This window comes from Coregonus lavaretus (assembly GCF_964263955.1).
Source record: "Coregonus lavaretus genome assembly, chromosome: 1".
Taxonomy (NCBI): Eukaryota; Metazoa; Chordata; class Actinopteri; order Salmoniformes; family Salmonidae; genus Coregonus; species Coregonus lavaretus.
In genome coordinates this window covers 60,279,516-60,298,196 of record NC_139988.1, presented here as the reverse complement: position 1 = coordinate 60,298,196, position 18,681 = coordinate 60,279,516, and the positions used below count along the sequence as shown (strand labels likewise).

Below are 18,681 nucleotides of genomic sequence, written 5' to 3'. Positions count from 1 at the left end.
TTTGTAAGTAGGAAAACCTGCAAAATCGGCAGTGTATCAAATACTTGTTCTCCCCACTGTATATCTCACTGGTCATCCCCAAAGCCAACACCTCCTTTGGCCGCCATTCGTTCCAGTTCTCTGCTGCCAATGACTGGAACGAACTGCAAAAATCTCTTATCTCCCTCTCTAACTTTAAGCATCAGTTTTCAGAGCAGCTTACCGATCACTGAACCTGTACACAGCCCATCTGTAATTAGCCCACCCAACTACCTCATCCCTATATTGTTATTACATCATCTTCTGCACATCTATCATTCCAGTGTTAATACTAAACTGTAATTATTTTGCCCCATGGCCTATTTATTGCCTTACCTCCATAACTTACTACATTTGCACACACTGTATATAGATTTTCTATTGTGTTATTGACTGTACGTTTTTGTTTATCCCATATGTAAGTCTGTGTTGTTGTTTTTAATCGCACTGCTTTGCTTTATCTTGGCCAGGTTGCAGTTGTAAATGAGAACTTGTTCTCAACTGGCTTACCTGGTTAAATAAAGGTGAAATAAAAACCGGGCTCACAACCGCAAACCACGTGTATGGCGTCGTGTGGGCGAGCGGTTTGCTGATGTCAACAGAGTGCCCCATGGTGGCGGTAGGGTTATGGTATGGGCATGCATAAGACACCGACAACGAACACAATTGCATTTTATCAATGGCAATTTAAATGCACAGAGATCCTGAGGCCCATTTGTTGTGCCATTCATCGGCCGCCATCACCTCATGTTTCAGCATGATAATGCATGGCCCAATGTCACAAGGATCTGTACACAATTCCTGGAAGCTGAACATTTCAGTTTTTCCATGGCCTGCATTCTCACCAGACACGTCACCTATTGAGCATATTTGGGATGCTTCATGCCCCTTTTAATGTTTTTAAAGGTATCTGTGACTAACAGATGCATATGTGTATTCCCAGTCATGTGAAATCCATAGATTTGGGCCTAATGAATTTATTTCAACTGGCTGATTTCCTTATATGAACTGTTACTCAGTAAAATCGTAGAAATTGTTGCGTTTATATTTTTGTTCAGTATAAATGTGTTAGAAAAAAATATTTAGATAAAGTAGGCAAGCAAACTAATTAGTCCGTTCTCAATGGGTTAACTCTCCTTCAGTATATAGACAATTGATAATATATATTATTTGACATTGAGTCATTGACTAACACACATCAGTATCCAAAAGTTAGTCACCACCACCATACTTCACCTTTAACTGCAAGGTTCCTGGTTCAAACCCTACTCCAACTGTCTTCCTCCATCATTACAGTACATAGTGTTCAATTGGTGATAGGTGTGGTGGTCCCTGGTTCAAAATGTCCCCCTGCATTGCTACAGTAGTGTAATATTCAGTCATTAATCATTATGTGCAGTGTCTGAGGAGGTACCTGGTTCAAGCCCTGCTCCAGATGACCCCCAACTGTATAGCCATTCACTCACTTATCCCCTCCTCCCCACAAACAAAGGGTCTCCAGTTCTGGCAGTCTTTGGCAATTTTCTCCACCATCCCCCAGCTCTGCTGATGTTAATGGAGCTCAGTGTCTATTGTTTTCCACCATGTTGTCCTCGGCCTTCAATTAATAACAGTAGTGTAATGTTCAGTTAACAGTTAGTGATTATAAGAGCGGTGTCTGAGGTGGTCTCTGGTTCAAAGTCATGGTACTCCTCCATTTCTGTCTCCTCTGTAGCACTGTTCTGGAAATGCACGTGTCTTTTTTTCTCTTTCCTCCTCTCTCCTTTGTTCCTCCCTCGCTCCAGCTCTGACCATGGCTGCTCCATCTCTACCTCCAGCATGGCCCGGCTGCTCTCTCCTCTCTCCCCCACTCCCAAGGCACTCTCCCTGGGTACGATGGACAGCCCTGCCCCTCTATTCCCCATCGCGATGTGGAGGAAGGAGAAGGTGTGTTCTGTCCCTCCTCTCTCAGACACACACACAGACGTTATCCCTACATTGTTCTCCAGGTCTTTAGGGGACGCTGTTTGGGTCTTTTTGCTGAGGATGAAGTTGAAGAAGGCTGTGACCAGGAGCATGGTGCCTGGAATCAAAGAGGAGACGTTTTCAGACTGGAGAAACGTTTTTAATTTAAACTGACTCTAAAATGCTGGGCAAGTGTCAATGTTTGTGAAGTACCTTAACCTTTTATTAAATGTAATACGTTTGTAGTATTACCTGAACAGTAGTAATGGTTAGGCAAGGATAATGCCATGGTTAGGTATTGTTGTTACCTGGTGGTGGTGTTACCTGGTATAATAGCGTGCCACACTAACACAGGGTGAAGGAAACATGCCACTGACATCATGGAGTAGTAGAGGAACTTCTGGAAGCCTCCAAGACGAGCCATCTTTCCCCACAACACAAACACACACCACCCTGGGGGGCAACTAGAGAGAGGAGGGGGTATGAGGAGCGGAGATAGGTGAGGAGGGGTGAGAGCATGGGACAGAGATGGAGACAGTTTTATGTAGGAGCTTTGTTGTTCACTTCACTTGTAAAATAAATAGCCACACATTTGTTCTGATTACAAAAGGCAAAGGGCAACCTATTTCCCAACTCCGGTCCTCGAGTACCCCCAACAGCACACATTTTTGTTGTAGCCCTGGACAAAAACTACTGCTTCAACTTGTGAAGGGCTTGATGATTAGTTGACAAGTACAATCAAGTGTGCTTGTCCGGGCCACAACAAAAATATGAACTGTTGGGGATACAGGAAGACTGGAGTTGGGAAACACCGCCTATACAACACTCTGGCTCTTTGGCTCCCATAGTGCACTAAACAGAGAATAAAGTACCATTTTGGATGCACACTTAGAAAAAGCCTTTTGATGGAGATTATGGGTAGTGTACTCACGGCAGACACATCTGCAGAAGGGCATCTAGGAAGTAGGCTACCTCAAACACCATCATACCTGCCCCAGACACCCTAAGGGATTCAACACACAGATCAGAGAACAGACTCAGAAACAAATAGATGCTAGTGATCAGACAACTACAGTGCCTTGCAAAAGTATTCATCCCCCTTGGCGTTTTTCCTATTTTGTTGCATTACAACCTGTAATTTAAATGGATTTCATGTAATGGACATACACAAAATATTCCAAATTGGTGAAGTGAAACGTAAAAAATTACTTGTTTCAATTTTTTTTTTTTATAACGGAAAAGTGGTGCGTGCATATGTATTCACCCCCTTTGCTATGAAGCCCCTAAATAAGATCTGGTGCAACCAAATTACCTTCAGAAGTCACATCATTATTTAAATAAAGTCCACCTGTGTGTGATCTAAGTGTCACATGATCTCAGTAAATATACACCTGTTCTGAAAGGCCCCAGAGTCTGCAACACCACTAAGCAAGGGGCACCACCAAGCAAGCGGCACCATGAAGACCAAGGAGCTCTCTAAACAGGTCAGGGACAAAGTTGTGGAGAAGTACAGATCAGGGTTGGGTTAAAAAAAATATCAGAAACTTTGAACATCCCACGGAGCACCTTTAAATACATTATAAAAAAATGGAAAGAATATGGCACCACAACAAACCTGCCAAGAGAGGGTCGCCCACCAAAACTCACGGTGCAGGCAATGAGGGCATTAATCAGAGAGGCAACAAAGAGACCAAAGATAACCCTGAAGGAGCTGCAAAGCTCCACAGCGGAGATTGGAGTGTCTGTCCATAGGACCACTTTAAGCCATACACTCCACAGAACTGGGCTTTACGGAAGAGTGGCCAGAAAAAAAGCCATTGCTTAAAGAAAAAAATAAGCAAACACGTTTGGTGTTCGCCAAAAGGCATGTGGGAGACCCCCCAAACATAAAATTGAGCTTGTTGGCCATCAAGGAAAACGCTGTCTGGCGCAAACCCAACACCTCTCATCACCCCAAGAACACCATCCCCACAGTGAAGTATGGTGGTGGCAGCATCATGCTGTGGGGATGTTTTTCATCGGCAGGGACTGGGAAACTTGTCAGAATTGACAGAATGATGGATGGCGCTAAATACAGGGAAATTATTGAGGGAAACCTGTTTCAGTCTTCCAGAGATTTGAGACTGGGACGGAGGTTCACCTTCCAGCAGGACAATGACCCTAGACATACTGCTAAAGCAACACTCGAGTGGTTTAAGGGGAAACATTTAAATGTCTTGGAATGGCCTAGTCAAAGCCCAGACCTCAATCCAATAGAGAATCTGTGGTATGACTTAAAGATTGTTGTACACCAGCGGAACCCATCCAACTTGAAGGAGCTGGAGCAGTTTTTCCTTGAAGAATGGGCAAAAATCCCAGTGGCTGGATGTGCCAAGCTTATGTGTTGTTGTCTTATTTCTTTATTTAAAAATATGTTGCTTCTTCAAAGTGGTAGGCATGTTGTGTAAATCAAATGATACAACTCCCAAAAAAATCTGTTTTAATTCCAGGTTGTAAGGCAACAAAATAGGAAAAATGCCAAGGGGGGTGAATACTTTCGCAAGCCACTGTATGGACCAGCTTAAGTGAGTATGTCATACTGAGTATACCCCATGACATTTCCTATCAGAAGACTCTGTCTTTACTGTTGATACATGTGATAAACAGTCTTGCATTTCTCTACTCCTCAGGGAGATGTTTTTCTGTGCTGCGCAGTGCGTGTTGCTCAATGGGAGTTTGGCCATAGGTCACAGAGATAACACAAAGTAGGACAGTAACCCAGGTCCCTTGCTCTTGCTTGCCCTGCCCTTCCTCCCCTGCCTCCCCCATCATCCTCCCCCCTAGACCACCCCTCACCCAGCCACCCTCCTCTTTTTCCACTGTGAGTGCAGATTGACCTGAAACACACATTCTTTCCTTTATTAAAGTAGTGGGGGGTCTAGAGGGACTACTGTGTGACTAAATAAGGGGTTTGCATCTACAGTTACCTATCCAAGTGAAGCAGGAAGTATCTATCCAATCGGAGTACTCACAGCAAGTAGATGGCCAGACTGTGGAACTCCCCCTGTCGTAACGTCTCCACCCCCACAGCACAAAGCACTGGAGACAGAGTGGCAGGTTATACATACACGCACACACAAGCACACACACACTTCACATTTTGCATTTAAACAAAATAGTGATGATGATTTAGATTAGATGAATGGTAAATTAACTACTGAATTTCCAATAAATTATTGCCTAGTACTTTATTCCAAATTGACTGTAGGCCATTGTCCAACAGGTTGTTTGTACATGTAGTGGCCACTAGATATCAGTGTTAACACATAGCTGTCTTCCCTAAGTCTTACCAGAGAGGCTATAAAGTTAGTATTATGTTTGGTATCACTCAGAGAGGGGCAGTATTTCTGTTACATGTATATGAAATACAAATTTGAATTACTTTTGAGTATTTTGTCATTATTATTTTCACTGTCCTGAAATACAATCCAATGTATTTTGACACAAGATACTTTAGAGAGCTGTAATTTGTATTTTCAAAATACAAAATACTTTTCTATAAAAATAATGTATAGCGGTTCACAATTTTGTGGTCCCATATCACCCCATATTTGCTGCCTTGGTATCAGAACTCTGGTGGCGATTATGATGTGATAAGACCGTCTGCTAAATCAGTGTTTCCCAACTCCAGTCCTCGAGTACCCCCAACAGTACACATTTTTATTGTAGCCCCAAACAACCACACCTGATTCAACTTGTCAACTGTGTCTTTGTCCGGGGCTACAACGAAAATGTATACTGTTGGGGGTACTTGAGGACTGTAGTTGGGAAACACTGTTTAAATGACGAACATGTAAAAATGAACACTTGCAAAGCACAATGGCCATTATTCTAATGAGCTCAACCCCCGAAACTAGGCCATATTGGATTAAAATACAAGTTGTTTGAGGGCGGAGCTCATTAGAATAATACCTAGTGTGCTTTGCAGGTGTTCATTTTAATATTTACAGTTTTGTCCATTTAGCAGACTCTTATCCTAGAGGCTTACAGTTAGTGCATTCAACTAAGCTAGATAAACAACCACATCATGGTTATAGCAAGTAAAACGTTTCTGTTACCGTTACTGAGAATGTTGTTGTAGCTACGGTGTCTACTTGCAAATGTATATTATACCTGTATTTTATCTAAGTACAATACTTTTTGCAAAAGTATTTTGTGTTTTAGTTTGATACATTGGTCTTTAGAGTATCTTCTATTTGTAACAAGATACATTTTGATGTATATTTTGCCCACCTCTGGTATCACAGAATACTGCGGCTTCTAAACTGTAACAATATCTCAGAAAATATGTAATTTCCAACAATTCAAAATACAGTGCATTCGGAAAGTATTCAGACACCTTGACTTTTTCCAGATTTTGTTACGTTACAGCCTTATTCTAAAATTGATTGAATAATTTTTTCCCTCATCAATCTACACACAATATCCTATAATGGCAAAGATAAAACACGTTTTTAGAAATGTTTGCAAATGTATGAAAATTAAAAACAGAAATACCTTATTTACATAAGTATTCAGAAACTTTGTTATCAGTCTCGAAATTGAGCCTTGGTCTGGGAGGTTACCAAGAACCCGATGGTCACTCTGACAGAGCTCCAGAGTTCCTCTGTGGAGATGGGAGAACCTTCCAGAAGGACAACCATCTCTGCAGCATTCCACCAATCAGGCCTTTATGGTAGAGTGGCCAGACGGAAGCCACACCTCAGTAAAAGGCACATGACAGCACGCTTGGAGTTTGCCAAAAGGCACCTAAAGGAATCGGACCATGAGAAACAAGATTCTCAGGTCTGATGAAACCAATATTTAACTCTTTGGCCTGAATGCCAAGTGTCACGTCTGGAGGAAACCTGGAACCATCCCTATGGTGAAGCATGGTGGTAGCAGCATCATGCTGTGGGGATGTTTTTCAGCGGCAGGGACTGGGAGATTAGTCGACAAGGATTATTGGAGCTGTTCTTGCCATAATATGGACTTGGTCTTTTACCAAATAGGGCTGTCTTCTGTATGCCCCACCTACCTTGTCATAACACAACTGATTGGCTCAAACGCACTAAGGAGGAAATAAATTCCAGAAATTAACTTTTAAGAAGGCACACCTGTTAATTGAAATGCATTCCAGGTGACCACCTCATGAAGCTGGTTGAGAGAATGCCAAGAGTGTGCAAAGCTGTTGTAACAATGACGTTGTGAGTCGAGAAGCAGGGGAAACGTTTAGTAAAACAACAAACATGAAACGAGACAGCGTAACAGTGGCAATATAGCATAAACACAGGAACAATACCGACTGAGGACTAAACGTAAGGGAGGGACATATAAAGAGGAGGTAATGAGGAAGGTAATGGAGTCCAGGTGTGAATCATAATGATCTGCAGGTGCGTGTTATGATGGATGCCAGGTGTGCATAATGATGAATCCCAGGACTGGTGGTTAGTATTCCGGTGACGTTGCACGCCGGAGGGGAGGAGCAGACATGACAGTACCCTCCCTCTGATGCACGGTTCACGCCGCAGGATGACACCGACCAGAGGGACGACCCCGAGGATGAGGAGCGGGTCGGTCCGGGCGGCGAAGGTGGAAATCACGGATGATGTTGGGATCCAGAATGTCATCCACCGGAACCCAACACCGCTCCTCTGGGCCATACCCCTCCCAGTCCACCAGGTGCAGAGCCGACCCCCACGATGCCGGGAGTCCAGTAGCAATCTGACAGCATATGCCGGACTCCCCTCGATGTCCAGGGGGGGTGGGGGGGTGTCGTGGGGGACAACTTCAGCTAGGGGACCAGGAACCAACGGCCTGAGAAGGGAGACATGAAAAGAGGGTGAGATACGATAGTGACTGGGCAGCTGTAACCTACACGTCACCTCGTTGACCCTCCGGAGAACCTTGAATGGCCCCACAAACCGGGGGCTCAGTTTCTTGCAGGGCAGGTGGAGTGGGAGGTTCCTGGTAGAAAGCCAGATGCGAACCCCAGGGTGGATCACAGGGGTCTCACAGCGGTGGTGGTCTGCCCATTCCTTTTGACGATGGACGGCACGCTGGAGTCTCACTTGAGCGTCGCTCCACACCTCTTCTGTGCGCCGGAACCACTTATCAACCGCAGGAGCTTCGGTCTGTCCCGGGGTCCCTGGTGCCAGGGCCGGCTGAAAACCCAGAACACACTGGAAGGGGGTCAACCCGGTGGAGGAGTGACTTAGCGAGTTCTGGGCGTACTCTGCCCATGGAAGGAATCGTGCCCAATCACCCTGCCGGTCCTGACAGTGACTCCTCAGGAACCTCCCAAGCTCCTGGTTCATCCTCTCCACCTGCCCATTGGACTGAGGCTGGTACCCAGAAGTGAGGCTGACCGTGACCCCGAGCTTCTCCATGAAGGCCCTCCACACTCGTGATGTGAATTGGGGCCCACGGTCAGAGACCATGTCCCTCGGAAGGCCATAATGCCGGAAGACCTGCTGGAAGAGTGTCTCAGAAACCTGGAGAGCAGTGGGGAGACCTGGAAGAGGGAATAAATGACAGGACTTAGAAAATCTATCCACTTCAAACAAAATGGTGGTGAAACCATCAGAGGAGGGGAGATCGGTTACAAAGTCAATGGATAGATGTGACCAGGGTCACTGAGGCACGGGAAGTGGCAGGAGATTCCCTGCTGGAGCGTTCCAGGGGGAACTTGGTTTGAGCAAATACAGAACTGGAATTGATATAGCGAGTGACGTCCTGCGCTAAGGTGGGCCACCAGTATTTCCCAGAGATGGATTGGGTAGTGCGAGAAATACCTGGATGTCCAGTGATGACAGCTGTGTGTGCCCAGGTCAGCAGCCAATCTCTTATCCTGTGGGAATGTAAATGCGCTCTGGAGGACAATTAGTGGGTGCGGGCTCCCTCTCCAGAGCCTGGCGGATGTCCACATCTACGTCCCAGACCACAGGAGCTACGACTCAGGAGGATGGAATTATGGGCGCATTCTGGACAGGACCCTCCCCTGAATCATAGAGACGGGACAGCGCATCGGCCTTGGTGTTCTTAGAACCTGGGTGAAAGGTCAGCGTGAAGTCAAACCTTGTGAAGAAAAGGGCCCACCTTGCTTGACGCAGATTCAGCCTCCTCACTGTCCGTATGTACTCCAGGTTCCGATGGTCGGTGAGAATGACGAATGGTTCCTTGGCGCCCTCCAGCCGGTGTCTCCACTCCTCTAATGCAAACTCTACCGCCAGCAGCTCACGATCACCGACGTCGTATTTCCTCTCTGCAGGGGACAGTTTCTTAGAGTAAAACGCACATGAGTACAACTTCTGTGGGTTACCCTGTCGTTGAGACAGAACTGCCCCCACGCCTACCTCTGAAGCGGCCACCTCCACCACAAAGGATGTCGTGGGATCTGGGTGTTTGATCACTGAGGCGGAGGTGAAACGTCCTTTGAGTAGACAGAAGGCCTCATCGGCTGCTGGGTTCCACACCAACCTACGGGGCCCTCATTTAAGGAGAGAGGTGAGAGGAGCGGCGACAGAGCTAAAGTTCCTGATGAAGCAGCAGTAGAAGTTGGCAAACCCCAAAAACCATTGTAACCCCTTTAAGGTGGTTGGAACTGGCCATGACCTGACTGCATCTACCTTCTTGTCATCCATCTTCACAACCTGCGGACTGATTTGGTAGCCTAAGAAGGACACCGTCCTCTGGTGAAATTGGCACTTCTCAGCCTTGACGAACAGGTGGTTGGCGAGAAGGCATTCCAGGACTGCTCGAACGTGAATGATGTGGTAGCCGAGTAGATCAGGATGTCATTGATATACACGACCACCTGACGGCCGAGCATGTCCCTGAACACCTCGTTAACGAATGCCTGGAACACTGACGGAGCATTGGCTAAGCCATATGGCATTACCAAGTACTCGTAGTGACCAGACATCATGCATAACCGCCTTCCACTCATCCCCCTCCCGGATGCGAATGAGATTGTATGCACTCCGCAGGTCCAGTTTGGTAAAGAACCGTGACCCGCGGAGCTGCTCGGTGGCTGATGGCCCCAATGGGAGAGGGTACCGATACTTTGAGGTGATTTCGATGAGTCCTCTGTAGTCAATGCAGGGAAGTAACCCTCCATCCTTCTTGGCCACGAAGAAGAAACCAGCTGATGCAGAGGAAGTGGACGTGCAGATGAAACCTTGTTGGAGCGCCTCTTGGAAGTAATCCTCCATGGCCTGGGTCTCAGCCACCGACAGAGGGTAGATGCGTCTGCGCGGAGGCGCAGAACCTGAAAGCAGGTCGATGGCACAGTCCCAGGGGCGATGAGGAGGAAGACAGGTGGCGTGGGTCTTGAAGCATACCTCCCACAGGTCCTGGTATACCTCCGGGATGTTGGGCTGAAGGGCAACCACAGCACTCTCAACCGACGTGGAACCACAGGGGACAGGGAAGCAGGTCCTCCGGCATTCGAGTGACCAGTCTGTAATTCTCATTCTTGACCATGAGATGGTAGGGTTGTGGCGTTGAAGCCAAGGGACGCCGAGGATGATCTTGTGGACTGGTGCACTGGTAATGAAGAAGGGAATGTTCTCCCGATGAATGGACTCCACGGTGAGGGTGAGCGGTTGAATGATGTGGGTGACGGATCCGGATCCTAAAGGCCGACTATCCAGGGCTTGAACCGGAAAAGGAGAGGAGAGCGGGTATGAGTTGATGTTAAGAGAGGAGGCAAGGGTCTGGTCAATAAAGTTCCCAGAGACACCAGAATCCACTAACACTGTAGACACAGTACATGAAAGTGTAATGGACACCAAAAAGAGTCTAGTAGACAGTGATGAAGATGGAATACTCACTCCTGCCCTAGGGGATGGAAGATCACGTGACCGTCCCTCTGCTCTTGTGGATCCTGGATTCGGACATGCCGGACACCTCTGGAGCTTGTGCCCTCCCTCTCCACAGTACAGACAGAGCCCCAGCTGTATCCGTCTGCGGTGCTCTGCCACAGGGAGACGAGTGACCCCTACCTCCATGGGTTCAGACTCTGATTCCGGGTGTTCACTGAGGGAGGGAGAGAAGTGATGAGAGTACCGGCGCTCCCGAAGTATGTTATCCAGACGGATGAGTGCGTCCACGGAGAGGTTGTCGTCTCGACAGGCCAGTTCCGTCTGGACCTCTTCACACAAACCTCTTCTAAATAGTGTACAAAGCGCCGGCTCATTCCAGCCACTGGATGCTGCTACTGTCCGAAAGGTGAGTGCGTACTCAGCAGCCGTCTGGTTATCCTGCCACAATTGCAGTAGCCGCTCACCTCCCTCTCTGCCCTCCGGGGAATGATCAAAAATACATTTAAACAAACAGAGCCATGAACCCCTCATAATAATCAAGTTCCTCCTCTCCTCTCTCCCAGAAGGCCGTAGCCCACTCCAACACCCGCCGAGTCAGCAGAGAAATCTCTGTGGGAACCTTGGACTTCTCGGTTGTGGGAGTTCCCCTCTGATGCAAAAAATAGAGAGCGCATTGAAGTAGGAAGCCACGGCATTTTGATGGTGTACCGTCATATTTATCCGGGAGGGATAAATGGGCATCGCTGACATGAGCGGGTTGCTGAATGGGCTGATGTGCTGGCTCGTTGGGTCGACTGGTTGTAGAGTATCCTCCGCTGGATGAAGACAACGCCTCCTGGGTGTGTTCGAGACGTTGCACACTGCGAAGAACCTCCTCCACAACCGATCCCAGTTGTGCCAGCTGGTCATGGTGTTGATGTAGAAGATAACCCTGTTCATCGACCGTCTGAGAGATATTTGAATTTCCTGCTGCTTCCATGGTTTGAGTCGGTATTCTGTAACAATGATGCTGTGAGTCGAGAAGCAGGTGCAGGTGAAACGTTTAATTAAACATCAAACATGAAAAGAGACAGCGTAACAGTGGCGATATAGCATAAACACATGAACAATAACGACTGAGGAATAAACATAAGGGAGGGACATATAAAGGGGAGGTAATGAGGAAGGTAATGGAGTACATGTGTGAATCATAATGATCTGCAGGTGCGTGTAATGATGGATGGCAGGACCTGTGGTTAGTATTCCGGCGACGTCGCACGCCGGAGGGGAGGAGCAGACGTGACAGCTGTCATCAAGGCAAAGGGTGGCTACTTTTTTGATTTGTTTAACACTTTTTTGGTTACTACATGACTCCATATGTATTATTTAATATTTTTGATGTTTTCACTATTATTTTACAATGTAGAAAATAATAAAAATAAAGAAAAACCTTTGAATGAGTAACTTTTGACTGGTACTGTATCTGCATATGCAGTACAGTAGGTACCACTGCAATATGTCAACATTGTGGGTTGTGGGTTGTTTGTTTAGGATAGGCTAAATGACTTTAAATGGTTTAATAGGGTGTGTGTGTGTGACTTTAAAAGGGTTTATAGTTTTTTCCAATTGCTAACACACTAAAATGACATGCACAGCACAATTATTTAAACTGACACAAGTCTCCAAAAATCTAAACACATGTTCTGCTTTACTCACATTTTGCAATTCAAAATGGCACTTTTTTAATGCACTGCACACGGTTCTCTGCATAAGTCACAACAATCTGACATAAAGTCACGTTTGCCATTTCAAAACACTGCCATTCAAAATGACACTACATGAGCTCATTGACCAATACATGTGCCACCTGGCCAAACACCTCAATGGTTAATTGTTACCACTTCAATCAGGAAGTAAGCACTATGAAAAGACCACAGGTGAGCACCTTCTGTTTTACAACAACAATGGAAGATGTTGCAGAGAGAGGAAGAGGAAGAGGAAGAGGGAGGGGGAGAATGAGAGGGGGAGGAAGAGTGAGAGGTAGGGGTAGAGCTGGTAGAGGAGTTCATGGCCAAAGAAGACAACAACTTTCAAATGAAATCAGAGCAACCTTAGTTGATCATGTCATCAACCATGGGCTGACAATGCGAGAGTCTGGACAGAGAGTGCAGCCCAACTTGAGCCGTTTTACTGTCGCCTGTGTCATCCGGACATTTAGACTGGAGTACAGGTATGTAACCAAGATTTCTTTCACACTATGTAGTACACCCCATGTCATAGTGTATCAGTTGAGTGACACCTGTTTACTTCATGAATGGCTGATGTCATACACTAACTGCACAAGTTTCCTGTACAATTTACTCTACTGTGGGGGAAATATCTTTAGGCTGCATTGTCCAAGCCCTATATTTTTGTTTTTTTGTTTTTCTAAAGGACTGAGATACGCAGCCATGGTGGAGGAAGGGGCCAAATGAAATCAGATTACAAGAAATTCAGAGCCACATCATCCAAGACAACACCATATTCAACAACATTCAACGAGTCAGTCTGTCCACATTGGCTCGCATTCTCAAGCGAAACCAAATCAGAATGAAACAACTTTATAAGGTGCCGTTTGAGAGAAACTCTCAACGAAACAAAGAGGTCAGACGAGCATATGTGGATGTAAGTACAATATTGACTGCAGTACACTACACGCAACATTGTTTCCCAGTGTACTGGATAACACCATATTGACTGCTTTTGTTCTTTGTTTTCAGGGAGTACTGGAAATGGATGCTCATGCAATCCCACATGAATTCATCTTTATTGATGAGGCTGGGTTCAACCTAGCAAAGACCAGAAGAAGGGGGAGAAACGTAATTGGCCACAGAGCCATTATAGATGTTCCTGGCCAACGTGGTGGGAACATCACAATGTGCGCTGCCATCTCCAATACGCATGGTGTCCTCCACCGTCATGCCAACCTTGGACCATACAACACAGCCCATATTCTCACATTTCTGGACAGACTCCACAACATTCTCATACCACCAGAGCGTATGAATGATGCAGACCATCAAAGAACCCGGTACGTTGTAGTATGGGACAACGTGAGCTTTCATCGCGCAGCCCCAGTCCAAAACTGGTTTGCTGACCACCCACCCACCATTTCTTGTGCAATACCTCCCACCATACTCACCACTTCTGAACCCCATAGAATAGTTATTTTCGGCATGGCGGTGGAAGGTATACGACCAGCAGCCCTTTGTGCGCATGCCTCTTGTGCAGGCTATGGAAGAAGCATATGATGAGATTGATGTGGGTGCGATTCAGGGATGGATAAGGCACTCAAGGCGCTTCTTCCCTCGATGTCTGGTAAGGGAATATATTGCCTGTGATGTGGACGAGGCGTTGTGGCCAGACCTAGCTGTGCGGCAAGATGCTGACTCATTATTTTTCTTGCCTCTTTTTGTTTTCTTTATATTTTTTCTCCACATTTTTTCTGCAATTTTCTTTTTCAGTTTACTGTTTTTTGTGAGCATATTTTTGTTCAGTCTAATGTAAATATATCTGCTGTGCATACGTTGCACTGACTTGTTTGGTGAACAATAAAAAATAAAATCTTTCAACAGCATGTGTGTGTATCTGCAAATATTTCTGTGCATGTGAACAATCTGAAGAATTTCTACAATTTGAACTATTTTAGTATTATGGCAAAGCATACTAAAGATGAGAGTGCTTTTCATTATGCCCAACAGTGTGTAGTTGGTTAGACAACAATCTGGTAATATGAATGAAGTGTGTGCCATTTCGTGCAAACGTTTGATTTTGATAATGCTATATGTAGTTTTGGTTGCAGTGCTTCATTTTGCAGGTTATATGAGGTATTTTGCAGTTTGGGTGTGTGGTTTTGTGAATTGTGTTAAGTATTTTGATAAAACCAGCATAGTTTGCAAAATTGTGTTTTAGCAATTGGGAAAAACTGTAAATATTGTGTGTGTGTGTCTCTCTGTGTGTGTGTATGTGTTTCTCTCTGTGTGTGTGTGTGTGTGTGTGTGTGTCTCTGTGTGAGGTAAGAGGGTTGAAACGGTGATCACTACTAACATGTGGAAGCCATTAGTCAGACCTATTTACCAGAAATGTGGTGCTGGGATCTGCACCAGGGGAATGTGTCTAGGTCAGGGGAACAAGGCTAAATCGTTTTTAGGACTTTATGGAGTGTTAGGAGAATTGCCTGTAGAGTAGACCCAGTGGAAAATAACAGGCTTCTCAAGGGGACGCTGTAGATCTAAAAGGTATGTGTGTGTGTGTCTGTGTGTGTGTGTGTGTCTGTGTGGCAGTGTACGATCAAATTAGACAATAAAACACTAGGAGATAAGAGTTCTGTATGATTTGAAACTAGACACATACCACCCAGCTCAGACATATAAAAGGCCCATGTAGGGCTGTTACGGTGACCGTATTACCGCCACACGGTGGTCACAAGACATGATGACAGTCAAAATTCACGTGACCGTTTAGTCATGGTAATTAGACTTCTCCAAGCTCTGATGCTGCTGATGGTCATTAGTAGCCTAACAAACTTACTAACTGCCTGGTACTCCGCACTCTATTGTCCCTCTAATCACTCTGACATCAATGCAAATGTAATTGAAAATCTAATCAAACACTTCATGAGAGCCCATGAGCTCATGTTGCTAAACATTTCTATAGGCTATGCAATTGCGTGAGAACAGAGTGATTGCCTCTATTAAAAAGAGGAGGATCCCATCAGCTTTCTATAGGCTAGGCCTACTATATTTATTTCTCAACTTTCCTACTATTAAGCACATTGCTTCTCTTTACAGCAGGAGTATAGCATACCTGACTGACATGAAAATGAACCACGTGAAAAGCGTCCTCCATTCGCTATTTAAGTGCATAGATTACATCAATTTTTTCCCGCTGCCCCTGTTTCGAGACAGGTGCATGATAATGGTCCATTCTAAATCAAAACAAATTTCACACATATATTATTTAGTATATGTAAAGACAAGATTAAATCAATAATAGTGTGATGGGTGACAATATAACCTCCTGAGTGGCGCAGTGGTCTAAGGCACTGCATTGCAGTGTTAACTGTGCCACCAGAGATCCTGGTTCGAATCCAGGCTCTGTCGTAGCCGGCCACGACCGGGAGACCCATGGGGTGGCGCGCAATTGGCCCAGGGTAGGGGAGGGAATGGCCGGCAGGGATGGTGTTTGCAATGCCAGGGTTGTGGGTTCGATTCCCATGGGAGGCAAGTATGAAAAAAAATAAAAATAATGTATGCACTCACTAACTGTAAGTCGCTCTGGATAAGAGCGTCTACTAAATGACGTAAATGTAATATTACCCTATCACTTGTGAATGATATATTATCACTTGTGAATGATGCCCTGCTTAAGGCAAACACCTCATGTAGCCTAGCACATAGGCCTATATGTTTTCATAAGGTTTGTATTACACTTTACAACTAAAGTGGCCAAATAACTTCTTTAAAATAAATCACATTAATCCGCTTTACAACTGGTGTAGAGCCTAAGTGGCATACATATGCAGCGCGTGAGTTTCAAGTTTGGGGAAGATAATTCTCACCAAAAAAATGCACCTTTATAATAAAAGCAATACATGCATAATCACATTTGTGGACACTTTTGAGAATGGTGTTTTCCTGCTAATGGAACATTTGCGCTTATAGCCTACTGCCGTGTGCGCATTGCTGCGCTTATAATGTGAAGAAATAGCCTAATAGTTGATCAACATTTTAAGTTAAATGTTCTCATCTGTTGCCTCAGGCTCATTGCTTAAAATAATTTTTTTGATGCTAGTGGTTGTATTAATTTGGGATTTATTGCATCCCACAACTGTCCCAGACAATGTTTGGAATATTTATTTCTCGCACAGAATAGAATAGGTCAACTTTTGTACTATGGGGGATAGTAGATTGACATAGGCTAATGCTTTTGCTGTTCATTAGGCCTACTCATCTTGTTGGCTGAAGAAAAGTAAATGTGGACAGTTCTTTCAATATCTTCAATATGCGCCTCGGAATTGGACAAAGACGCGCGCAGTTGTGTCCCGGATGTGTCTGTCTTCACTTGTAGCCTGTGCGAAAGACCCGATCACTTGATGGAGAGCCATGTGAGTGAGAGGTGCTTCGGCATGCTGGTCACTGGCCGCAAAAGGCATGGATTTGTTTAGGGGGCATTATGGCCACTCAAAGGGGATGCAGCCAGGAAATTCGAGGCATTATCAAGCGCTTGTAAAATTGTGAATGAGAGACTGATGAAGTGTGTACAGTCTGCGCAATAAACAAAGCAGAGCTCATGCCTTTCATGCGACTTTTTTCAAATCATCATTAGAGTCGCATCATGCAGCCTTAGAATGTATTGAACATCAAAACATATAGCCCAACATTTGTATCACAACTAAAGTTACATAAATAACTCTAAATTAAGCTTATAGGAGTACCTGTTTCCTTGTTAACCGCTCAACACAGATTTGCCGCATGTGCGCACTCCCTCAAATCGTTTGGAGAAAATATCCTTTCTGTTTTATTCAGCTATGTACAATTGTATTCTTCATATTATAAAACAATATAAAATAATGCCACGGAATTCTAAGCAAATCTCGTCTGCTAAATGAACTAGTGTAGCCCACAGCCATATGGCATAGCCAGATCAGGGCCTAAAATAAGGACAACTCAGAGTATGCTATTCTGTTCTTCTGAAATAGACTACATTTTCTTCATATCATGTTTCTTTAGACCTGTTTGAAATAAATAATGGATTTATTGTGATGATGTAGGCTATATTACATGGATTTATTCGACTTTTGAAAATGTAGACGTTCCAATGGTCTGCATCAGTGGCTTGTAGGCTATGCGTGGAAGCCAGGAGATGCTAAATGTGTTTATGTTAATTCACGGTCAATTAATGTGAGAATGGCAGTTATTTGCTTGACAATCACCTGCTGATAAAATGTCATGGCCGCCACAGCCCTAGGCCTATGTATATTATACTATAAATACCGGACCCTATAAGGGATATTACAAGAGGTAGAGAGTGAACTGTAGCTGAAACAAAGCAAGTATGTGAAACATGGTATGATATAGTATGAGGGCAGTAAATATATAATCTGAGACTGAGGGAGCGCTGTGTCTCAAGCCTTCTAGGAGCACTAAAACACGGTTATATATGGTACAGCAGGGTTATACAGTAAATATTAGTCTAGATTGTTTAGCCTGCTGTTCTCACTAGAGAACAAGAGGGAGATAAACCTTAAGGTTCAACATTAAAACTCTACACTCACACACATGCTCACATTTCACAACCTCTGTGATAGATTACAATATTGCAGGTTGTCTCACAGTATCATATTCAAGTCCAGGCCTACAGTCTGTCTCCTACCTGCCGCTGTGTGTGAGAGATTGTGTGTGTCCAGTCAATGACAGTCCTGCGGTCTCCTACCTGCTGCCGTAGAAATACCCAGAATCCTGCAGGAAACCTCCACTATGACCCACCAGGCCGTCACCGCGAAGCCCATCACTCAAACACTCCTCTCTTCTTTTACAACTCTCTTCTCTTCTCCCTCTCTTCCTCTCTTATCCACCTCTCTCCTGTTGGAATGTCAATGTGTGGGTTCTCTTGGATCCTGTATTATTGTAACATTCTGCAGTAGAACCTGAGCTCTAACAGATACACTATTCACTATCAGCTCCAGGGGTAACAGTGGTAACAGAGGCTGTATCCACACGGCTCCATGGTGCTCAGTCTCTCTGAGCCTCTCAATGAGTGGCTGGGTACTAATCAGCCTAAAGCAGCATTTAAGCACACACATACGCAAGCTCGTACACACACACACTACCACCCTCAGCCGGTTTTAGCAGTTTAT

The 18,681-nt window shown here is 45.0% G+C and overlaps 1 pseudogene across 1 annotated transcript; it reads right to left on the bottom strand.

Annotated features, from left to right (window-relative positions):
• Window positions 1-1,646: 1,646 nt before the first annotated feature.
• Window positions 1,647-18,333, bottom strand: LOC311133620 (transmembrane protein 72-like; annotated as a pseudogene). The gene is made up of 5 exons: window positions 18,258-18,333; window positions 4,974-5,040; window positions 2,894-2,965; window positions 2,271-2,426; window positions 1,647-2,080 (listed from the first exon to the last, which is right to left on the bottom strand). The product of its transcript is annotated as a transmembrane protein 72-like (transcript).
• Window positions 18,334-18,681: the final 348 nt, after the last annotated feature.